The 25987-nt window shown below is 37.7% G+C and overlaps 2 protein-coding genes across 4 annotated transcripts in view; one reads left to right on the top strand and one right to left on the bottom strand.

Annotated features, from left to right (window-relative positions):
- Positions 1-19949, bottom strand: part of LOC136875699 (zinc finger protein 677) — a 48988-nt gene extending 29039 nt beyond the window's left edge. For 2 of the 3 annotated variants that reach the window (XM_067149260.2, XM_067149263.2), the window contains exon 1: positions 19860-19949. The gene's annotated coding sequence lies outside the window, so the exon portion shown is untranslated. Of the gene's footprint in view, positions 1-19659; positions 19797-19859 lie in introns of those variants that run through there. The other variant, XM_067149261.2, reaches the window with a different exon arrangement.
- A 198-nt stretch (positions 19950-20147) lies between these two features.
- Positions 20148-25987, top strand: part of LOC136875698 (zinc finger protein 501) — a 63666-nt gene continuing 57826 nt past the window's right edge. The window contains exon 1 of the mRNA XM_067149259.2: positions 20148-20246. The gene's annotated coding sequence lies outside the window, so the exon portion shown is untranslated. The remainder of the gene's footprint in view (positions 20247-25987) is intronic.

The following is a 25987-nucleotide window of genomic DNA, read 5'->3' as shown; positions in this document are numbered from 1 at the left end:
CACGTACTTTTTTGTTTTCAGACAATCCCAATAGGAGGGGTGAAAAAGGGTGAAAAAGGGGTTGAATGCCCTTAATCAGGATTCCGCTACTTATATCTCAGAAACAGAAGATATTACAGACCTCAAAATTGGTACTTTCGATCGCTGTCAAAAATAAAGAAACATATATTTTTTTGTTTTTGGAAAATCCGATTAATGCGAGGGTGAAAGGGGGGGTGAATTTTTAAAATGAGTGCATCTATATCTCAAAAGTTTTAAAGTTTAGAGATGTAAAAATTGGTATTTAGAATCTTCATTAAAAATAAAGGAACACGTATTTTTTTGTTTTCTGAAAATCCCAATAGGAGGGGTAAAAAGGGGTGAAAATGGGTTGAATGCCTTTAAAGAGAATACTTATATCTCAGAAACTGAAGATATTACAGACCTCAAAATTGGTACTTTTGATCGCTTTCAAAAATAAAGTAACACATATTTTTTTGTTTTTGGAAAATCCAATTAATGCGAGGGTGAAAAAGGGGGTGAATTTTTAGAATGAGTGCATCTATATCTCAAAAGTTTTAAAGTTTGGAGATGTAAAAATTGGTATGTAGAATCTTCATTATAAACCAAGGAACACGTAGTTTTTTGTTTTCGGAAAATCCCAATAGGAGGGGTGAAAAGGGGGTGAAAATTGGGTTGAATGCCTTTAAAGAAAATACTTATGTCTTAGAAGCTGAATATATTACAGACCTGAAAATTGGTATTTGGGATCTACTTTAAAAATAAAGAAACAGGTATTTTTACGTTTTGGGAAAATCCAAATAATGGGGGGTGAAAAGGGGGATGAAATTTATAAAATGAGTGTATCTATATCTCAAAACTTTTAAAGTTTATAGATGAAAAATTTGGTATTTAGAATCTCCTTTAAAAATAAAGAAACACGTATTGTTTGTTTTCGGAAAATCCTAATAGGAAGGGTGGAAAAGGGTGAAAAGGAGGTTGAATGCCTTTAATGAGGCTACTTATATTTCAGAACCAGAAGATATTACAGACCTGAAAATTGGTATTTGGGATCTACTTTAAATATAAAGAAACAGGTATGTTTTCGTTTTAGGAAAATCCAAATCATGGGGGGTGAAAAGGGGGGGGGGGAATTTTTAAAATGAGTGTGTCTACATCTTAAAACTCTAAACGTTTACGGATGTAAAAATTGGTGTTTAGAATCTCCCTTAAAAATAAAGGAACACGTATTTCTTTGTTTTCTCTAAATCCCAATAGGAGGGGTGTAAAAGGGTGAATAATGGGTAGAATGCCTTTAATGAGGATACATATATCTCAGAAACTGAAGATATTACAGAACTGAAAATTTGTAAATGGGATCTCCTTTAAAAGTAAAGAAACACGTATATTTTTGCTTTTGGAAAATTCAATTAATGGCGGTTAAACAGGAGTGGCAAATTGGGGTGAATTTTTTGAAAGACTATGTCTACAGAATATCTGAGAAGCGTAAAATGTTACAGACGTAAAAAGTGGGTATTTGGAATCTCCTGTAAGTGTAAAGAAACATAGGTGATTTGTCTTTGGAAACTCCACTTAAGGGGAACTAAAAAGGGGTGAAATTTTAAAATGAGAATTTCTACAGTATATCTCAAAAATCTTAACATGTTACAGAAGTGAGAAATGGTATTTTTTTAATTCTATTAAAAATAAAGAAACGTGTATTTTTAGTTTTCGGAAATACCACTTGGGAAGTGGGGGGGGGGGGGTAAAAGTGACTGAAAATGGTGTTGAATTCTTTTAATTAGGCTACTGATATCTCAAAAATGAAGATGTTACACACGTGAAATTTGATTTTTGGAATCTGCTTTAAACGTAAACAAACACGTATTCTCGGAAAATCCAATGAAGGGGGTTTGGGGGGTTAAAGGATTGAAAAAATTAATTGACTTAATTGTATGGGAATACATACATCTAATAAAAACTAAAGTTGTTACAGACGTGAAAATTGGTATTTTGATCTCTTTTAAAAACAAAGAAAAGCGCGTTTTGAGGGGGAACAATCTTGGGGGGGGCGGGAGAGAAAAGGAGCTGAATTCCTTTCATGAGGACACATAAATCAAAAACTAAAGAGGTTAGAGTGGTGATAATTGGTACTTAGATCATTTACTATTAAAGGAACAAGATTTTTTTTGCCTTAATATCACTTTGCGAGGGGGGGGGGGAGTATGAAAGGAAGTTAAAAAAAGTGAATTATTTTTAAGGGGATACTTATATCTCAAAACTGAAGGTAATAAACGTGAACATTGGTATTTTTTTTTTGCTAGGGGCTTTACGTCGTACCGACACAGATAGGTCTTATGACGACGATGGGATGGGAAAGGCCGAGGAGTTGGAAGGAAGCGGCCGTGGCCTTAATTAAGGTACAGTCCCAGCATTTGCCTGGTGTGAAAATGGGAAACCACGGAAAACCATCTTCAGGGCTGCCGATAGTGGGATTTGAACCTACTATCTCCCGGATGCAAGCTCACAGCCGCGCGCCTCTACACGCACGGCCAACTCGCCCGGTGAACATTGGTTTTTGGAACCTCCTTTAAACATAAAGAAACACACCTTCTTTTCAATTTTTGGGGGGTGGGGTAAATAAACTTAACGGCAGTGGGGTGTAAAAGGCGGTGAGACCAATTGATTTTACTGTTCATAATGTACTTATAAGGAGCCTCCGTTGCTCAGGCGGCAGCGCGCCAGCCTCTCACAGCTGGGTTCCGTGTTTCAAATCCCGGTCACTCCATATGACATTCGTGCTGGACAAAATGGCGGCGGGACAGGTTTTTCTCCAGATACTCCGGCTTTTCCTGTCATCATTCATTCCAGCAACACTGTCCAATATTTCATTTCATTTGTCACTCATCGATCATTGCCCCAGAGGGAAGCTTCGGCAGCCGGCACAATTCATATTGTCGCCGCTAGATGGGGCTTTATTCATTCCATCCCTGATCCTGTCGAATGATAGGAAACAGGCTGTTGACTTTCGATGTACTTATTCTGATCATAAACCGATCATTTTAATCTTTCCTGGGTTCTTTTTCAACAGCCATCTTTTCCTTCGGAGAACGTTCTTAGATTAGAGTAGATTCTCCTGGCATATAAATAAAAATTTAAACACATTTGAAATAAACGATAGGAATGATATTGACCGTCAAATTGTTCACCTCTATAATAAGGTCACTAATACACGGAGGTGTGTCATTCGTATCGCCAGAAATCCCGCACACTTGCCTACGCGCGACAATGGTGCTGGCCACATTGTCAACAATGACAATGGCAGCAGATGTAATTTACCGCCAAGTAGCGGTCTTGCATATTGCTGTGGGGTCCAGAACATATAATAATAATAATAATAATAATAATAATAATAATAATAATAATAATAATAATAATAATAATAATAATAATAATAATAATAATAATAATAATAATAATAATAATAATAATAATGTTCTGGACCGTCGTCACATGTGCGGACCACGCTGGAAACGGGTCCTGGACGGCTAATGACTAAGAATGCAGTCCGGCCGCGGGTTCAGTAGGCTACCGCCAAGGCACCCAAGACGACACCACGACAGATCCCCTGAAGGATTTGATCCATATTAAAAATGCTTATAGGAAAAGATGGCAAAGATTTAGGGACCCAACTAACTGGGTGGAATACCTGGACCTAGCCCGGGAAGTACGAAATCGTTTGCTGGAAAGAAAGATTGAAAAATGGGAGGAAACTTGCCGTAATCTATTAGAATACGAGTCAGATCGCGAAATTTGGCGGATTCTCGCAGAAAACGGTCAGATCGCGAATTTCGGCGGATTATATATCTAAAACAATAAGCATTCAATTATAAATTTCAGTATAATACCGTAGCGAAGCACGGGTATCTTGCTAGTTTAATAATAAAACATAACCAAAACATTTTGTAAAATGTAAACTGTTTGTAACGTCAAGTTAACTAAAGTGGTTCTCTCCCGTATTTTGAAAGTAGACAATGTGGTAAAGTATTCTTGTTACACATGATTTCACTTATTTCATAGGAATGTACTATTTTATTTTAAAGATGGACAATCCATAAATGCACTGTAGACCGTTTAATTGGATGTTGGTTCCCTAACAACAAATCCAAGCTGTATTATATTGTTTAAAGTTTAATGTTATATATTTACTCCAATTTTAATTAATGTTCCACTAGATTTATTCCCTTGGGGAATAATTTATCTCAGGTTAATTTTAATCTATATAAATAAAATCGTAACAACCGTGTGTCTGTACATTGACTATTTTGGTGAAATTTCCATACAGTTATACGTTTCAGGTGTAATAATGACCATCTGCATAATTTTTTGCATTGGTGTCTGTTTGTCTGTCCTTTTATAACTGGAAAACTACTGGATATATTTCCAACAAACTTCATATTTAGAATCCACCTGTCCTAGGGTAGGTTTTAGGGCAAATATTGTTTCTAAATCCTTGAAGTGACTGGGGGTTTATATGAAACCAAAACTGTGATTTTGCACTCCCTCAAAATATACACAACCAAACGTAATGGAAATCTACCTGCCTTAATGGAAATTAATTTCGAAACCTTTTTTCTCATGTGCATCAATTCGATACCAGGGTTAATAAGGGAGATATCATTAACGGACTGTTTTTCGGTACATGTCCCACCGGACTTAACGCAAGAGCCGGTGAGTGTAAAGCGTATTTCTTACAACTTGAAAACTACTGAAGATATTTGAACCAAACTTTATATTCAGCTATAGAAGCAGTCCCTTGGTCAGTAATACTCTTGTTTTACGTCAGTTTCTGTGAATGTGAGTCATTGTAATTGTAGTAGTAGTAGTAGTAGTAGTAGTAGTAGTATTTATTCATTCTTCATGTCGTTTACATATTTACGGGACTCTGTTTTATATATACATAACTCTTCTAATAACATTATTACTTGAGAAATATTAACCTTGTAACTAAACCACATATATTACAGAAGTAGTAGTATTATTATTAACATATTCATACTTAAAATAAATTGAACTTGTAACTATCTCTTGCACACATTAAATAAATTATTATTATTATACAAAATCACACCAACCTCAACAGAGTTGAGTAGATATCAGTAAAATATCGCGTAAGGTGAAACCTTGTATGTGGTAATTTAGAATATTAATTACATAGAGAGAAATATATTTTAAAATGATGCCTGAAGTACGAGTATGGGTATGAGTGAATGACGGATATGATCAACAGCACATGGTGGAGCATTGAATAGAAATTGGATAGGGTGACGTGATATTCTCATTTAGTTATTTCTTCCATAACAGTTTTATTATCCCTGACAAAGGATTTAAGACACTTCAGATTCATTTTCTGACCTAATGAAGTAGTTTGTAAAGAACCGGGAAGGACATTACAGAATTCTGGAATGAAGTACAAGAAATTGCGCTTTGTTATGCTAAGTTTGGGTTTGTATAACATACAACGGTGATACATCTTACTGCATGTTGAATATTCATGTTTAATGTTCTCAATTATATTTTTGTTTTTGTCAATATATTTGTATATTACAAGGACATACATCTGTTTTATCTTATATATATTTGCTTCAGCATATAATTGACTACTTGGGTATGATCTTCCTTTCTGGTACATTATTCGTAATATAAGGTTTTGAACAACCTGTATTTTATTGATTACATTTTTGTAGGCTCCTCCCCATGCCAAAATTCCGCAGCTAAGAATAGACTGAACTAAACCGTAATAAACCTCTCGTAACAATTTCATACTGGATATGTATTTTAAATTATGAAATATATAAACAGTTCTTCTGATTTTCTTTCTTATATCGGTAATGTGACTTTTCCATTTCATGTTCGAATCAATTAATAATCCCAAATACTTAACATTACTTACTTTATAAATTTTGTAGCAGTTACAATTAAATTTACAGTTGATGTGTACAATTAATTCATTAAAATCGTTTCGTGTATCTGTTACAGAAAAATTTATAAATTTTGTCTTTTTAATGTTTAGAAATAATTCATTATTATCTAACCATGCTTTAACTTTAAGCAGTGCTCGAGTTGCTCTCTGTCTGACGAGATTCCAGCTATCACCTTCAACATAAATGACTGTATCATTTGCATATGTTACGATGTGTGTATGTTCAGCATTTGCTATTGTTTTCTCTAGATCATTAATAAATAAAATAAACAATAACGGACCTAATACTGTGCCTTGTGGGACACCCTTTATTATCCTCATCGGTGTGCTTAGATGTTGATTAATTTTGACACACTGTACTCGATCTGTCAAGTAACTCGCAAGCAAATCCAGCACATTACCCCTAAAGCCGTATTTTTCCAATTTCTGGAGGAGCAAGCGGTGTGACACACTATCGAATGCCTTTTCAAGGTGGAGAAATATTCCTGTGGAGAGCAGAGAAGAATTAAGATTTTTGTATACGCTCTTTGTTAAGGCGGATATAGCATCAGTCGTTCCGAGATTTTTAATGAATCCAAACTGTCTGGGCGAAAGTATTTGGTGTTTTTCAAAAAATTGGTAGATATTGTTCTTTAAGCATTTCTCGAATATTTTTTATATTGTTGTAGTTATCGAAATGGGTCTGTAATTTCTAATGTCATAAATATTTCCAGGCTTTTGACGAGGTTTTACTATTGTTGTTTTAAGCTGTTTTGGAAAGTAACCTAAGGTGAAGGAATCATTGATAATATTCAGCAACGGTTCCTTTAATGACTCTATATTTTCTTTAATAATTCGAGCCAAAATATTGTCTATTCCTACAGCTTTGTTTTCATGTACTTCACTCAAACATCTCTTCAGATCGTATTCTGTTACCGGTGCAAGGAAGCAAGTATGAGGGTTGCGAGCGATATTTAATGTGGAGTCGGAAATCTGTCTGTGATGCTTTGATTTTTCAGTGGTTTCGTTAATGAAATAATTGTTAAATTTATTAGAAATATTTATGTCATCTTTCCAGATTTCACCTTTATATCTGATTTCCTTGATCTCTTCTTTTCTAACTGACCTTTGTGTTATTTCATTGACTATGCCCCAGACCTTACCCCGGTTATTTGAATTGCGATTGATCAGATTCCCCTAGTACTCAGTTTTCGTTTTCATAATTAGATCATTTAGTTTGTTCCTATATTTCCTGTACTGATCTTTGCAATAAATTCTCTGGCAGTAATATTGTCATTATTTCACACAATATTATTACAGGTTTTCCTACAAGGACGTCGCGGGAATAATATTTCACAGCTATCAACAAATCCCCGGTGGCTAATACCAGGCTGCACATTAATAATAATAATAATAATAATAATAATAATAATAATAATAATAGAACGCTGCCGTTATCGACATTAGAAAAGGTCCCCACCAGTGGCGTATGCTGGTATCAAAACGTGGGCTACCACTAGACTTAGGCTACCCCTTTTCGATAGCTGGTTTAGGGAACATCAAGCCTTAAGCATTTTGAGCTGCATCCAACAGCCAACGGAGCTGCCCGCTATGTTGTCAAGGCTGCTTCACAAGCTACTACCCTGGCCTCTGCCACCGCCAATACTCAACACCTGATCAATCGAGTTGATAGCCTAAGGTTTAGCAAACTGAAGTCCAGCTTTGAGGCTAAATGGATAGAAAGCTTGCCTTTGGTCCGACGGCCCCAGTTCAATTTTCAGAATCAACCCCCTCATACTGTTAATTCCCCTGGCTTGGGAACTGGGTGTTTATGACGTCTTCGCCATTCATTTTATCCTTATTAGGTCACCACCAAGCCTATGTAGATGCCATGCACCATTATTATCATCATTATTATTATTATCATCATCATCATCATCATCATAATCGTTAAATAACAATGTTGAATTTTACAGCGGTCGTACCCATCGTTCAATGGTTAATTATCTTCCTCGGAAGATCAGTGGTGGTGTCCGACCCATGATCACGGGTTTGATTCCAACCAACAAAAGAGAACACTAAACCTGAAAGATTGCGTTTCATTTTAGTAGATCTACCAATAAAAAGAAAACTATATTACTCCTATAACAGCAGCCCTGCAGTGTCTTCCTACAAGGATGTAAAAGTAAACGGGAGTGAAATACCAGCACTCCGTTATCTATATATTTAAGACAGAAGGATGAGGTGTGAGGAAGTATATACGATGAGTAACGCATGGTGATAGTTAGCAGTGGCGATCTGACGGACCGAAGCCTAGCACAGCTATCCTCCGCCGGTCCCCACACCTGTAGGCAGACAGCAGCAAGCCGCGTGAGGCGAGTCGATGGGAAGGGACGAGAGTCTGGGTTGCAATATCAGTCTCCGAAGCCTTGTTCTCAGAAATACGTGCGGCGTGTTTTCTCATTGCTTTCAAGGTTTGCAAATGGAACAATGTGTCAGATGTTTACAATATAATGTGCTTTAGATTTCCATCGCTCGCATTTGAGGTTTGGGCTTCACTGATAGCCTTGGTAGCCCTCAGTATACGCCACTGGTCCCCACCACAGTGTGGAAATTGTCCCCATCCCACGCTCATCTTCGGTCCTACGTGTCTATCTTTCAAGTTGACTGTTTGTTAGTAAGTCATAAATATTTTGCCTATGATGATAATAATTTTCGTAACAATCAAATGATTGACGACCGATGACTCAATAAAACCAATCATCAGCAGCAAACATATTGCAATCCACATCACAAAAATATTCTGTGAGTGACCCTGAATGCCGTGCAATCCAGTACAGGACAATGTATTATAGTTCTAAGACATGTCCACAGATAGCGACACTAGAATGCTTGAAGGGTGGCGTGCACCAACCAAGAGTAAGTTCTACTTCCGCAGTAAAGTACTCTCGAAGTCAGCATTCGGCGACTTCCATACAAGAGTAAATTACTTCCGAAGCATTTTAGTCCTTTCAGATACTCCTGGACTAAATTACTACAAGAGTAAAATGTTGAAGAGCACCATCTTGTAGTATATTACTAAAGAAGTAAATAACGCACGAATATAGGTTAGAATTTACTCTCACATCATGTATGGAGTAAGCTAAGTTTAGATTTGTTGACTAATGATAATATCGTGCCATATATGAGAGGAAAGACGTTTCAAACGTGTTTCTGGATTACTTTGATTATACTGATGATCTCGAAGCAGAAAACGATGGGAAATGTAATAGTGCATAGGACTACAGCGCGTGAAAGGCGAGAGCCGTATAATGTGCACACGGAGAGTTACAGGAACGTTTTTTTGTCTTAGGAAAGAATCCTTTACTTTTCTTCTAAATCTACTTGGAGATCACTTACAGCTGAATTCCTGTCTTAATTTTGTTGTATCTCTCAAATTACAGTTACTGTGTGCTCTACGAGTGTTTCGTACCGGAACATTTCAGTACAGTTGCCGGTGATCTAATTAACGTTTACCGCACAACTGCTGGCCGTATTTTTCATCGCGTGGTTAGAGCACTAGTTGAGGCTACGAGGGAGGCACGCCTGCAAATGATGATTGTTCGGAAAATAAAAGGATATTCTTCATGTTGGCAGGTTTCCATACATCGTGGGTGCAACTGACTGTGACTGCACGCATATTCCCATTTTTTGCCCTCTCGGTGACAACGGTGAACTTTTCAGAAATCGAAAGAGGTATATATTTTTTTTTTCAATTTGCTTAACGTTGCACCGGCACAGATAGGTCTTATGACGATAGGGTAGGAAAGGCCTAGGGACTGGGAAGCGGCCGTGGCCTTAAGGTACAGACCCAGCATTTGCATGGTGTGAAAATGGGAAAATTTCGGTGTGGATGTAGGCGTTCTGTATGAAGAAACCACCATCAGTTTTAATTTTTCCCGCGTGTCCATGACTTTCTGCTTTGCTTCCGTCTTCGCTTCCACAGAATCACTTGGTCTTCAATGCGAATTCCGTCACTCGAAGCATTGAATTCTGCTGTCACGACTTTCCATGAATTTCTTTAATTGTACCTTTATGTTGTTTCTTACACCCTATATCCTTTGCATAGATCGTCATTATCTTTATTAACAAGCATTTATCTTTTTCGCTTCCGTTTTTCCCCCGTTTCCTATGCGCATATAACCTTATCCATTTAGATTTCTTTAAAGAAGATACACAAACACAACACTACTCCGCGAGTAACGAACGCTACTTCTATAGTAGTAACTAAAAGAGTAAATTGTACTTTAACTCTCCGACGTTACTTTCGGAGTAAATAACTCCCGTAGTAATTTCCTTCTGCAGTATGGACTTCTTTAGTAAACGCTACTTCCGTAGTAATTTACTCCAATATGATGCACGCCACGTCTTCAATGCGAATTCCGTCACTCGAACCTTTATGTTGTGTTGTGTTATGTTGTGTTTCTTACATCCTATATTTATTATTATTTTTATTTTATTTTATTTATTGGTGACAAAAGGTCCCATGAGCCTCTGGCTCGTGATAGGGACAATACAGTATATACTTTTTTAAGGCAACACAATAATTACATTTCATATACAATGGCTTTTCTGTAAAGTGACAAGTACATTTTTTTTACATGTTAGGATCATAGTTTTTCAGAAGTATATTCAGAAATTGCATGGCTGTAATATACTAAATATGGACAATATACATATATTATTGTATTAATTAAAGCAAGTTATATAGAGATTATATTAAGATATCTGTAAAAGAGTAATATTCCTTCAGTTTTTTCTTAAAACATATAACTGATTTACAGTTCTTTATAACAGGAGGCAACACATTATATTCCCTCAACATTGATGATTCTATGCCTTTCACTCCGTACTTTACTGAATTAGAATGAGAGGGATATATCCTTAATGATCCTCTAGTTTCATATCCATGAATTTCACTAAAATGGGAGAAGTTAACAGTAGAATGGGTTAATTTCCTGTCTAGCTTATACATAAAGACTGCTGATGAAAATGCAATTTGTTTATGGAATGGCAGAATATTTGACTCTGAAAAAACTTCATGTGATGGTTTGAGGAAGGGGAATCCATACATGATTTTGATGGCTCTTTTTTGTAGGATTTCCAAATTATTAATGTAATCTTTCCTACATCTTCCCCAAATAAAGCTTGCGTATGTTAGATGTGGGTGCATCATTGCATAATATATACACTTCAATTGTTGATGAGAAAAATTACTGTATCTTAATCTGTGCATTATTCCTATCAAAGGGGTAATTTTGCTGATTACATAATCAATATGGCTTTTCCAGGAAAGTGTTGAGTCTAATATTATACCAAGATACTTAGCTGAGTTGACTCGCTCTATTACTTGGTCCTTAAGGATAACAGTGTTAGCCACTGTTATCTTATGAGCTGTTTTATTAAAGATTAGGTATTTTGTTTTAGTCACATTTATGATCATTTTTTTAGATAAAGCCCAGTCCGATAACTTGTCCAAGTCACAATTTATGTCTTCCATAATTTGCGTTTCACATAGTCCTTTGTAAGTTATTAAGATATCATCAGCAAATACTTTACATTTCCCCTTTAGTGTTAGAGATTGTATGTCATTAATATAAATCAGAAATAGAATTGGACCTAGTACTGAGCCCTGCGGTATTCCCGTTTTTGTCTGCTGCTTAAAACTTTTAGTATCGTTAATCATCACATATTGTGTTCGATTTGATAAATCATTTTGGAACCATTTGTGTGCTAAACCCCTAATTCCTGCTAATTTTAACTTGTTCAGAAGTATTTTGCGGTCAACCAGGTCAAATGCTTTTTTAAGATCTATGAGTAGCCCTGCTGCTAATTTATTTTCATCTAAGGTCTTTTGAACATCTATCACTGTATCAAATACAGCATTATCAGTTCCTCTATTTCGGAGAAACCCATATTGATTATTGGAAAAGTAATTAGTTTTACACAGAAAATTTACCAATCTAATTTTTACTACCATTTCTATGAGTTTTCCAATTGCAGATAATATACTAATTGGTCTGTAATTGGATGGATCTGTGTTATCTCCTGATTTAAAGATAGGTACAATTCTGGCACATTTGAGTAATTGGGGTATTTCTCCACTGAGAATTGAACGGTTAATAATTTCCACAATATATGGCACTAAACTTTCAACACAGGTTTTTAACATGACATTGGTTATTTTATCTTCAGTTAAATTATTTTTATTTTTTAGAGAAGTGATAATTTTGAGCACTTCACATTCATCAGTAGGAGACATGAAAATACTATTAGTTTGACTTTCAGCTGTTGTGCTGCCATGAACTTGCTCATCTTCAGGAAGACCTTTTCTTATATTTTCAGCTACATTAACGTATAGTTCATTTACCACCAGATGGCTAATTTCATGTTTATGTCCAAGCTTCCTATTTAACACTTCATTGACTACATACTATGTTTCTTTTTGGTTTTTGTAATTCTGTAATCTGTGTTCATATTTTTTTTTTGTAACTCTCTCTTCAATTTGGTTATTTTATTACTGATTCTTTTGTATTCTTCAATTACGTCTGCAGAGGGGTTTTTTACTTTAGTTTTTGAAAACAGTGAGTCTTTGATGTGAATCAGTGTTAGTAATTCTTGGGTAACCCAAGGTTTTAGGGGAATGTCTTTGGGGTTCTTTCTTTTTACTGAAATTGAGCTGGTTTCAATTCCTGTGCTAATATACTCAATAAATTTATTATAATAAGTGTTTATATCCATTTCCTCACATTTAAATTTATTTTGTAGGATATACTGATTTAATTTGTTGTAATTTACAAATTGCTTACCACTATCTTTGATTATTGGTACTACTGGAACTGATTTTTCACTAGAAATTTCACATACCAGTAGGTAGTGATCACTTAAGTTATTTGTTATATTGAATACATGACATTTTTACTACTATTTGTGACAAGTATGTGATCAATTAATGTGGAGGTTGTTTTCGTTACTCTAGTTGGGTATTTGTTATTACATGTTATATAGCCGTAAGTTGTTATTAAATTGTCATACAAAGTTCTGTTTCTGGAGGTAGAAAGCAAGTCTATATTTGTATCTCCAAGTATTATTGAAGTATGCCCTGAACTGCTATTTAGGATATTTTCTAGATCAAACAAAAAACTTGGCGAGTTACTATCCTGTGGGTTATAAATGGTAATAATTTCATATCTTTGATTTCCTTTTGTAATCATGACTTGCAGTATGCTATGAGATTTATTTATTTCATTTATGACATTGCTTTTCCATTTGTTTGAAACATAAAGCGAAACACCCCCACCTATCTGCTCTCTTACCACATGATGAGAAGTGTAGTTTTTAATTTCAAAAGCATGGGTTAGTTTGTTGGTTAACCAATTTTCGGAGATTGCAAGAATAGCTACTTCTTTAATCTGATCTACGATAATTTGTATGTTATTAAATTTATTTTTCATGCTTTGTGCATTTAGCCTATGTGTAGGCCTTTCAATTCACATGATCTACTTTCTGAAACTCTATCTTTAATATAATTATATAGGGTTTCACATTTAAATTCGTGTACTTTAAGAAATTTGTTTTCAGGATCCAGGTTTGGTTATGTAAGGACAAAAATTTGAAATTAAGAAAAGAAAGCTTGGAATTGAAGCGGGCACAACACAAGGAAAGGTTACCTCGTTGTTTCCAGATCAGCTGGAGTGAGCAAGTTCATGCAGAACTTCAGGGTTTGCCACTAACCTCGAAGGACCGTCCTGGAACTTACGGATATACACTTTACAGTCCCTGACCCATGTGCCAAATATTTTCCCCTGTTGCCGTAGCTCGCGGCATTTTTTGGCGAGGGTCTCATTCCTAGGCGTTAAGTGCTCGTTGATATAGATGGTATTTACCGAGCTATATCCGATTTCGTTCGTTTTTAGTGTCTTTTTTTTGTCGTCTGCTACTGAGGATTTCTTCTTTCTTCCATCGATTAACAAACTTCACGATGATAGGTTGTGGTCCAGGTTTCGTGGATGGAAGTCTGTGTGCAGCGTCAATATCTTCGGGCTTTATATCGACTCCCAGCGCCTTGTCAACTTCAGTTACTTTCTGGAACACTTTTTCATCCTTTTCAGCAGGAACTCCATACACTAGTAAATTGTTTTTGCGTTGATACTGCTTCAAGCCTTCTAGCTGGTTCACGGCTGCCGTTGTCGCAATTTCCGCATTTTTCTTATCTTTCCTCAAAGTGTCTAGTTCTTTCTTGAGGTCATCATATTTTTCGGAAAGAAAGGTCGCTAATTTCCGTAATTCTTTGTTTTCTTCCGTTAGTACTTTGAGGGACTCTTCCAGTTGTTTGGAGAAGTTCGCCATAACCTCATTTATGTTAGGTTGTGCAATGCAGTCTTCACGTTTACACGACCATTGGAATTGTTCTTCCTTACGGAAGTTTTGGAGAGTTTCTTTGTTCATTTTTACACATGTTACGTGGAACCAACGTTCGCATTTACCATCACAGCCTACAGGCTGTTGATTGTTTTTTTATTTTCTTGCCACACGGGGAGCACACGAACACCATGATGTTGTTTATCTTATTTATTTAGTTGTAGCTGTTTGAGTGCTAATTAGATTTTGTTTTAATGGTTTCGTGAGCTATTGATGTTACTGATCTGCAGTATATTCCTGAAGAATTGTGGATATTACTCACATAAATTTGTTTTTTCGTCACTTCACTTAATATATCACACACTCACTGCCGCCATAAATTGGGTTAATAATAGCTTAGTTGCTTGATCGTGCATAGATCGTCATTATCTTTATTAACAAGCATTTATCTTTTTCGCTTCCGTTTTTCCCCCGTTTCCTATGCGCATATAACCTTATCCATTTAGATTTCTTTAAAGAAGATACACAAACACAACACTACTCCGCGAGTAACGAACGCTACTTCTATAGTAGTAACTAAAAGAGTAAATTGTACTTTAACTCTCCGACGTTACTTTCGGAGTAAATAACTCCCGTAGTAATTTCCTTCTGCAGTATGGACTTCTTTAGTAAATGCTACTTCCGTAGTAATTTACTCCAATATGGTGCACGCCACCCTATTAAGAGTACATTACTCGATTCAACTCAATTCCGTCGCTAGCCCATCACTAATTATAATGAAAGCTCAACAATCTGATTGTGACTGATGTTATGCGAGCGGGAGGCGCTAAGGCGCGCGCCCCCCACGGGGTTCCATTAAAATGGGGAATTTTAATCTTAAATGTTAACAAGGGAAATATTTTACTATAAGATTATTATCAAGGGCGCGAGTTGAACTGTACTGCGGCTCGATACGCTGCTGGCCAAGGATCATGCTGGCCCTGCGCATGAGGGCGCTCTCTCATAGCGGACCAAAAGCTCCGAGTCTCGCTTGACTGGCCTTGAGGGAGCCAATCAGAGGCACGGTAGAGATGTGCTGTTCTAACGGAGAATCCGGCGCGTTTCTGCCGCGGCCCATCGTTACAGCCAACCTACCCGAAACATTGGTGATTTGATTTCTATTTAACAGGGGTCAATTTGTGTCATTTCTCTCCTAAAACTAGGAACTATTTTACTGAAGCACTTATCTGAGTTAAATATGCCGGTAAATATTTAAAATAGTCTTGTAATTTTTAGGATTATTAACTAACGAAACGAGTAATGACTGTAACTACTGTCTCTTCGCACTTGACTCATGTTGGCCATACTCACTGGAGAGCGCGATGTTTAGCTTTGTGTTGATGAATGATCTCGTGAGGTGACTGTGACGAGGTGAAATTAGGAGAAAGGTTGTTATTTATATGTAGGCGTAGTGTTGTGTTTGCACTTCGTACAGTATGATTACCGTCGAACATATTAAAGAACTTACGTTTTCTTCTCTTTCTATCGAGAAGAAAGTCGAACTGAAGGAGTGTGGTAGGCCGACACCAGACTTCTCGTTGAAAAAATCGGAGACCAAGAAAAATGAAAATAGGGCTTTCCAAAGACAAATTAATTCTCCTGACGTATATAACAAGAACCCGTGGATATGTGGAAGTGATATCTCAGAAACCTTTTACTGCTTTCCTTGCCTGCTATTCTCCCGCTCTAGGAAAGGAGATAAATGGATCACCACAGGGGTAAGTGATATCAAGCATATTAATGAGAAAATTAAAAAGCATGAAAGATCCCAAGAACATATCACTAGTACTATGGACTTTGAAATGCTTGGTAAAGTCAATGTCGTGTCTTGTTTAAGTGATCACTACAGTGAAACTATTCGTAAACATAATTCGATCGTGGACAAGAACAGGCAAATATTAAAGAGACTCATCACTTGCGTACGTTTTTGTGCGGAATTTGAATTGCCGCTCCGAGGCCACAATGAAGAAGATAATTCTTTAAATCCAGGTGTATTTAAGGGATTAGTTAACTTCACGGCTGATCTGGATAGCGTAATGAAGCAACACTTAGAAACAGCTAGTGTATTTAAAGGAACGTCAAAGATAACTCAAAATGACATTTTAAGTTGCATGCTGGCAGTGTGTAGGGAGGAAATATCTCAACAGATTAAAGAGGCTGAATTTCTTGGTATACAGTGTGATGAAACAACCGACATCTCGAACCATTGTCAGTTGGTCATTGTTTTAAGATACCTTCACGACGGCTCGGTACATGAAAGATTCTGGGGATTCTTTTATCCTTCTGACAAATCGGCGAATGGAATAACAGAAACCTTACTGGAACAGATTAATCCCCTGGTAGGCCATTCTCGCGATAAGTTGATTGCACAGAGCTATGATGGAGCTCATGTTTTTAGCGGCTCTCTTGGTGGAGTTCAGGCAAAGGTTCGTGAGCACTATCCGTACGCATATTATGTGCATTGCTATGCCCATAAGTTTAATCTTATCATGGAACAATCAACAAATCATATTCCTAAAGTGAGGATTTTCTTTTCAAATTTATCAGAGATACCTGCATTCTTTTCGAATTCGTCTCAGAGATCGGATTTCCTCGAAAATATCGTTAAGAAGAAAATGCCGAAAGTTGTACCCACGCGCTGGAATTATAACATAAGAACTGTGAACGTGGTGTACGAAAACAGAGAAAATCTAATAGATTGCCTTGAAGAAATTGAAGAGAAATGTACAAACAAGATCACATTAAATGAAGCAAGTGGCTTAAGACGTATTCTTTGTGATCCTGAATTTGTTTTCTGGCTATATGTGTTCCATAGTCTATTTCCTCACGTTGATCTTCTATATAATCAAATTCAGTCCCGAAACAAAGACAGTGTTCAAATAAGAAATTACATTGATTCTTTCGAAAAACACGTAATGAGAGAAAGAGCACAAGTTGATGTAATTCACAGGGAAATTGAACAAAACTTTCCAGAACCGGATCGAAAGAGGAAAAAGGATGATATTTCTCCACATAGTAGACGAATAGTGTCGGCCAAAGAAATATGCGACGTGGTTTCTATGCAAGTAAGAGAGAGATTTTCATTTACTGGCCATTTGGAAGTTTCTGTTTTATTGAATGATGTTCACTTCGAGGCACATTCTACCAAGTTCCCACAGGAATCTTTTAACCACGTCTGTTCATTTTATCCCATGCTTGAAAGAGAAAAACTCAAAACAGAACTTCAAGTTATGTACCGAAGAGAAGATTTCCGGAGTATTAGAGGAGCAATTAATTTGTTTAATTTTCTGAGGAAAAATAGATTGTCTATTGTTTTTAGTGAAGTTCATAAACTTCTCAAAATTATCATTACCAGCCCCATGACAACGGCTGAATCAGAAAGATGTTTCTCCACGTTGAAACGCATAAAATCGTTTCTTAGGAACACAATGAAAAACGAGAGGTTGAACGCTTTGGCAATGATGTCTATAAGCAAAGATATGATACAATCAACTCCAGACTTTGACAAGAAAGTGTTGGACAAATTTGTGAAATTGAAAGAGCGGCGAATGGATTTTTCCTATAGAAATTAGGGTTAGTTTATTAGGTCTGTGTAAATAATTTAATTAAATATCAAACCATCTGTTCACGTTAATTATGTTAGGAAAAAGTGTCGTGATTTTATTGTGAAATTGTGAAATAGAAATAACCTCTTCGCGAGACGTTGGAAATTTCTCGGCAAGTATCTTCATACTGAGCGCCAGGAATCGGAACAAGAAACATGCAGAGAACAGGCAGCCTGTGCAGGACTTTATTTGCGGCAGGGTGGTCAGTTCTTCTACGCTCTTCCACCCACAGCATTAGGTGATTTTCTACTTTTTATGTCGAGGATGGGGTAGTAGGAACCAAATGCTATCAATGCTTCATATTTCTCTGGCTGAGTTGGGCATCAAACCCGGGACCTCCTGTAGAGCAACCAAAAACGGTAACCGCTGGACCAGAACGTGATCAGAAGATGAAGGTATGCACTATATTGTACTAAATTGCATTAATAATAATAATAATAATAATAATAATAATAATAATAATACCGTATTGCCTTTGCCAGCAGGACCTATTGTTTACAGTGCACTATGTGTTCTGGTATGGGCTAGAGTAATTTTGTTACTTTCATTGATCTGTGTCTGTCTTGTCCTTGGATTTGACAATATGAAAGTGACTGAGGTATGAGCGATGCAAGTAATGCCATTCCTTCTGCAGCCAGTCCCTGCTATGAATGGTGTGAAAATGTTGCTCATAGGGTCGGTTGGTGCATACATTTCAGTGGGCTTGGCAGACTGATATGTAATAGCAACTTCTGGCTCGGTGAGGAAAGCAACGGGAAACTACCTCACTCCTCATTTCCCTAGTACGCCTCTTCAGTGATGCCTAGGCTATCTGTGACAGCTGATTGCGGAGCTGTTGAGGATCCAACCATCCTTAGGGCTGAAGACTGAACATACATACAATAATAATAATAATAATAATAATAATAATAATCAACATCATCATAATCATCATAATTGCATATGCATTGCACCGTATAGTGTTCGAAGTGTGTATCTTGATAAAATAGTTTGAAGAACTTGAGATATTTGTGGAATTATGAAACTAAGGCGCGCCCCCCACTGCTGATATCCACGAGCCGCCACTGCATTACAGTGAAAATTCCCTAACTCAGTCTTCGTATGAGAAAAGATGTTTGGTGACTTCCCCGTCGCGTTTCCAGGGTAACGTTAAGAGCTATGAAATTTCATACAATCTTGCTCACAACGTGTACACTACCTAACCTAGAATTCTGTATACAATGCAGAATTCCGTAGCGAAGCACGGGTACATCAGCTAGTATATATATGTTTTTCAAAACGCACAGTTCAAGACTAAGACTTACCTTTCATTTCGATGTGGCACGAGAGCCTATAAAGAATAAAACAACATTTCCTCGCCCATACAGTAGTTCGTGTTGCATTTCCTGCCACAAAAACGTCTAAACTGCCATAGTACAGTACCTTGTATCCAAGTAGGATTACTCTATAATAGAAAGTAGTGTCATGACCACGTAATCGCATATTTTTCATCCGTTCAGATTTTTCTACAAGGCGAGTAAGGCTTTCTGTCCAGTAACATTTTCAGTGATAACTGCGAATATACTTTACTCTCTATAGGTACCAATATGTCACATTTTAAAAACTGGATAATAAGTATCACTGTCCTGTCGATTGTTAGTAAATGTGCAAAATCCACAAAAATATTTAACTCACCTTGTACCAAATAACTTGATATAATAAATTTTGGAAAAAAAAAAAAAAAAATCATGTTGCTTTTAGAAGCAGTAATTCCTTCACCGTCCAGCCTTATTTGAACACTGCCCTCTCTTTCAAACCTGTGTCAAATGGCCATTTGGCTGCAATAAAACTATTATTAATTCTGATAGGAAACCAAAGTATGAGGAGAAACTTACACTTCGAAGCCGGATACTGAACCGAGCTGTGGGGATGGATTTAAATATTTTTCAAGCTAAACATATTACGCACTAGAGTTGGAGTCTGACGTTTAGAACTAAGACAAGAAAAATTGACTAACGCTTCTCGAAAATGTCGAAAGGAAGAAATGAGTCCGCTCCGCAAGGATTACTGTACATAGCTTTGCCCTCGAGAATTGTCTGTTGCCATGGCAACGAACCAAGCGATGCTATTTTAGGGACCCGTCTTTGCGCCTCGAGCAGAGCCTCCGTGGCTCAGGCGGCAGCGCGCCGGCCTCTCATTGCTGGGTTCCGTGGTTCAAATCCCGGTCACTCCATGTGAGATTTGTGCTGGACAAAGCGAAGGCGGGGCTGGTTTTCCACCGGGTAGGTACTCAGGTTTTCCCTGTCATCATTCATTCCAGCAACACTCTCCAATATAATTTCATTTCATGTCTTTTATTAAGCATTGCCCCAGAGGAGTGCGACAGGCTTCGGCAGCCGGCACAATTCCTATCTTCGCCGCTAGATGTGGCTTCACTCATTCCATTCCTGACTCGGTCGAATGACTGGAAACAGGCTGTGGATTTTCATTTTAATTTCATACCATATGAAATGTTGAGGGGACAAATACTAACGAAAATTCGTTGATACAGTTTATGCAATACTGCACGCAATACCATTCTGGTGAGAGTTCTCTGACATATTATCACATAACGGGTTTTCTGGGCGCAACGACGCGATGCTATCCCCACGTGCGCGTGGCTTTGCTTGCTCTCAATCGCTTTTGTTAATGTTATTTGCTTTACGTCCCATTAACTACTTTTACAGTTTTCGGATAATCGCTTTTGTGATATTCGGAGCGGTACTGCGTTAGTTCTGATTACCGGTACTTTATGTGTTTGTTTTCGAAATATTAATTTTGTTATGTAAGCAGTGGCTAGCTGTAGAATTTCCCACTCAACAAAGTAGAGGGACATACTTCCAGAGCTATGAAAATGAGCAGAAATACTATTTGGAGGGTCTTGGAGGGGAAATTCACTTCCCCAGAACAGAAGTTATCCACTCTAAGCAAAAATATTTTTCACATTCTGACTGACTGCACTTCTTTTCTACCCATGAAGTATCATCTTTCTATGATAGTTATTTGATTTGTTCTTGAAGTGTGCCGTAAACAATGGGAATTAAATAATATAACTATTGATGTGGTAGTGATATATTCTGTATTATACGGAAATTTGAAGCGTAGAATTCGGCAAATTTCAAATTGGGTATCGTAGATGATAATTCGAATTAATACGTATGACAATGGACCCCTAAAAAGAAAGAAAATATTCCAGACCAAGCAATAGCTGTTAACTTCCTTGATATCTTCGAATTTACTGTACAATGGATTGTTGTGGTATGCAGTTAATACTTGTAAGTGAATAGTGCAATTATTGAAAGGTTAAATGGATTTAAGGCAAACCCCTGTGTGCTTTATATTGTGATCAAGGTGCAAGCTCGTTAATCATCTGGGCGTTAAGCATTAAACCGATTGAAAATAACGAGACTAGCCCGAGAGGAAGTTCCTTTCAAGGTAAGGAGTATTTTCTTTTAATCTTCATGATATAAATGCATGGGTGATGATTTTCTTGATAAAACATACTCCACTATGAAAACGACAAGTAACTCTATCATATTTTATTTCGTTTCCTATCCACCTTTTAACTTTACGGTATAGTCGTATCAAAATTTGTCATGAAAGATACGTTCTTCTCGATGACGCTGACCTGTCTATAGTCGAGATATGCATTTTATGAACGTACTGTAGAGATTGTTACAAAATAAAAACGTGGAATGTAGTCAAACGCAGCGCTCTCACTCTCCATTCCGGACTACGAAACTCCGCAGCAGCTCCAAATATTTTTGCCCGGCCGGGTGGCCCTCATCTCTTATCTCGCTACCTAGCCGACGTAATAAAGCATAACGGCCTGACACCAAGTCGGTAGTCGACCTCCCCTACAAACATGCATACCTGTCTAATCCCCGATGTGGATCTGGAGCTCTCTGAAGACGACATTTTCATCGACCTCCGCACATCCGGCGTTCCAGTTGACAACATCTATAGACTGGAGGATGGTGCAACTTCCACACCATCATCGCAGATTCTAGTATATCCAGGCAACGATGACGACCTGCGACGACTACAAGCCTCCGGAGCGACTATTAACGATAGAACCTATGCAGTGGTGCCCACTCCTTCATATATCCTAGCCCAGCTATCCGCAAACCCCTCTATTGTTCCCTTCGCCAACGTGTCTCAACCGTGGACATCATACCAGCAATCATTGCTTTCCTTCTCTACAACTACAACCACCACGACCACCACAACGTCCGCCTACACCCCCTCCCCACTTCCAGTTACTACTGTCACGATCTGTCACCCTTCGCCCGTAATGTCATCTTCCCTCCCAATTTCCTCGACTCCTGCACCCCAGCAACTCCCTACCACCTCAGTGCCTGCGACTTCGACCGCCACCGCTCCGCCACTACCACCTACACAGGACAACATCACAGCCGCCGCCATGTCATCTTCGCCCCAGCAACCACCACCAGCCTTCCACACCATGCCAAGTTGTGTTCTCCGTGGGATAGCACCGGACATCTCTGAACGGGACATCATACAGTAACTACAAGCAGAAGGCGTTCCAGCTTGACACGCATTCCAGATTCACAACGTTAACGGCCCCACATATATGGTGCGACTCCATCTTCCCACTCCAGATGACGTCCACAACCTCATTAGCACTGGCGCCTGAATCCAAGGACATCGATACCGAGTGGAGCCTTCTCGCTCCCCACCCTCAGCAGTTCGCCAAGCCCACAACAACCCACATCGTCGCCCCCGGCCTGGCCCTCCTCCTGTTCCACCCCCTCAACCCCTTGGTCCACCCCCTCCCCAATCTAGTCACTTCCTCCTACCCCTACCAACTTAGATATAATCCGCCTTCTCACCACAACTCTTAATAACATCACCGCTACTCTCCACCTGCTCTTTATACATCTTCCCCCTGGCGTTCTCTTCTAAACTTCTCCCATTGCATGCACACATCTCCTGTCATTTCCCACTTTGTCTACCCATCTTCCTTCTCCATCGCATCTCCTCGACCCGCTCACATCTCTTGGCCAGAGAAAGGGCGTAAGGTGGCCCGCCCCACCCCTTCAGGGTGGGGAATAAAAACTTAAAAAAAAAATTAAACGCAGGCTATACCAGGTTGGGAAATTAAGGCTTGAAGCAAGTAGAGGAATATTGTAAGAAAGAGATGCCATTTCTGCACAACAAACAAAGACAGGAAGACATCCTTCATCTGCCCCAAGTGCCAAAATTTCATTTGCAGAGAACATGGACAACTAGGATGTGCATAGAAATTGATTAAAGTAATGTTTCCCTGTACTTGGATGTGTTTCTAAAACTAATTTGATTTTTATTTTACGAATTATGACACATAAATCACACATACCTAAAAAAAATCCATATTTTTGTACCAATAGTTCAAGTGTGAAATTCTCAAAAATATGTTTTATTATGACTGTGTAGAAAATAGATTAAAGTGTTGCTCTGTGCATGTAAATGCAGGAAAAAGTTAGAAAAATAATTTAAAATACATTTTACTCTTACCATGTTTTACCTTTCACAAGTTAACGGAAAACAATCGGTTTTTCAGTGTAATTATAAAAATACACCTTTCGAATTAAGAAACAGGATAGTGAAATATTGTAGTCATGTAAACTGCATTAAAATAAACTGAATAATGTCCTATAATACCGTAATTGGAAATAAAGTATAAAAATGGGTCTGAGAGACCCAGTGCGACCATTAATATTGACAAAACCCATGCGACCACTCCAGGGTTAAAGGCTTTGAATCATACATTGTATCATAGTGTATTTATGTGCACAGTAGAAAGAATACCTGCCTAGAATCTCTCTATGTCAACAGCTAGCTCATGTTTCAAACGTAGCACGAATCGAACGGATTAGTCCCCAGCTGGCAAATGAAGGATGTTTGAATACATAATATTTTTTCGAGAAGTAAAGGGCAATGTCAGCAACGCAGTGTGGATGTCAGGCATGAGCTGACAATGGGCAGCATCTGTGCTCTTAACCCCTGAACTCTGAATTGGAAGGACCTAGTTTGACGGTCTCTAGGAAGAATCTCTGTATTGTCAAGCATTCGTAAGTATTACATACAGGTGTGTTTATGAATTGCAACTTGTTTGTTAAATAATTGTAAGCTATAAAAGCAGTAGTATGCAGTAGTGTGCTGTGTATGTTGTTGAAATTCTTAGCATATTTTGCAGTGTGTTTAGCATGTTTTCTTGTCATGCCCTAACTGGCTTTAAATTTAAAATAATAAAACAAAGACAGAAATGATGCTTGTTCTTATAATGGTTGACTGCTCACATATAATTAACAATAATCAACTGTCTCCCTTATTTATTAGAGGTAAGGATTTCATGCAGAAACAAATTGGAATGCAAATGAGTATTAAGTATCCTCATGTCTGCTTGGCAGTTTTGCTATGAGATTTGCTTAGATATTCGGGGTATGATCTCTTGTAACTTCTACTACTGTACAAATACTCTGCACACAGCCATATTTCTATCAGCTTTCCATAAGAATCCATGGCCTTAATTTATACAAACCTCCAGCATTTGCCTGTTGTGATAGTGGGAAACCAAAGGAAACATATTTCAGGGCTGTTATTAGTGGGGTTTGAACTAGCATCTCCCAAGTACAGGTGACATGAACTGCACAGCCAACTTGCTCAGTACTTGTCACTTTTTTCCAGACCAGAATGGGGAACTTCTATGAAAATATCTTTACAGTCAGTGTTTACATAATTTATTTGAACCTTTACTCTGCTGTGAGCTCACATTGTGGTTATCTGTAAGGAGAAATGTTATTGTAATATAATTATTAAATAGGCTCTGTAAGTTTGACCAAAATCTGCAGTATATATGTATATATTTTTCTTATATATACATCTTCTTGTACCATATCCTCATTCGATGTTGGCTGTCATCAGGGTGATCTGGTTCTTGTTCTCAGCAACTCAGAAAGAATGGGGGTACTGAGCCCATACCATTCTCGTAGATTCCATAGGCATAATGTTCTCCTCCTTCCCCTACTTCTTCTTCCGTCAATTTTACCTTTAAGATAAGCTTAAGGAGTCAATATTTAACATTTCGAATTATATGGCCAAAAGTACTAAAGTTTCTCCTTTCTGATGTTGTGCATGACCTCTAGCTCTTTGTTCAGATATTGGAGTTCTTCAGTGTAACAAATTCTGTCAATCCGTGATATTTTGAGCAGGTGGTGGTATTACCGCATCTCAAAAGATCAAAGTTTTTTGGTGGTGTTCTGTGTTAGGGCAAGTCTTGGCACCATAAAATGAGATAGAAAATACATAACGCTGAAGTAAGTGGAGACATAGATTGATCTTAAAGTCTGTGTTACAGAGAAGTTTGCCATTCTCTTGAATGCAGTCCTTGCCTGTTCAATCTGGGATCTAATTTCAGCAGCATTGTTCCAGGTGGGATCAAGTATGCTGCCGAGATATGGACTTGTTCCGGTGATGTGCCAGCTACTGTCAAGTTACCAGGTTGAATGATATTTTGCTTATGATCATTACTTTGGCCTTTCATGTTTAAACACACGGTTTAGTAACGTCTGCAGATCTTCAGCACTTATTGCAAGGAGAACGGTATCATCTGCATATTGCAGATTATTTATTGTGATCCTATTAATAACAATGCCCTCCTGTTTTCTTTCTGGTGCTTCAGAAAATACCTTTTTAGAGTAAATATTGAAGAGGAGTGGAGATAGAACGCAGCCTTGCCTCACTCCTTGCTTTATTTCAATAGCACATGTGTTTGTGCTGTCAACCTTAACTCATGCAGTCCTATCCCAATACAGGTTGGCAATAATTTGGATATCTCTACCATCTATGCCAATTATTATTACAAGTTATAAATCTCATTTTTGGTCCTTATTGAAAATTTACAGTTCAAAAGCAATAAAGGTGTTTTTTAATCCACCTATTCAGTACTTTTATTTTTACTTATAGTGGTTACATAAACAGA

The sequence above is a fragment of the Anabrus simplex genome, chromosome 6, assembly GCF_040414725.1.
Source record: "Anabrus simplex isolate iqAnaSimp1 chromosome 6, ASM4041472v1, whole genome shotgun sequence".
Taxonomy (NCBI): domain Eukaryota; kingdom Metazoa; phylum Arthropoda; class Insecta; order Orthoptera; family Tettigoniidae; genus Anabrus; species Anabrus simplex.
Note: the sequence above shows the minus strand (reverse complement) of the source record. Positions and strands in the feature narration are given on the sequence as shown.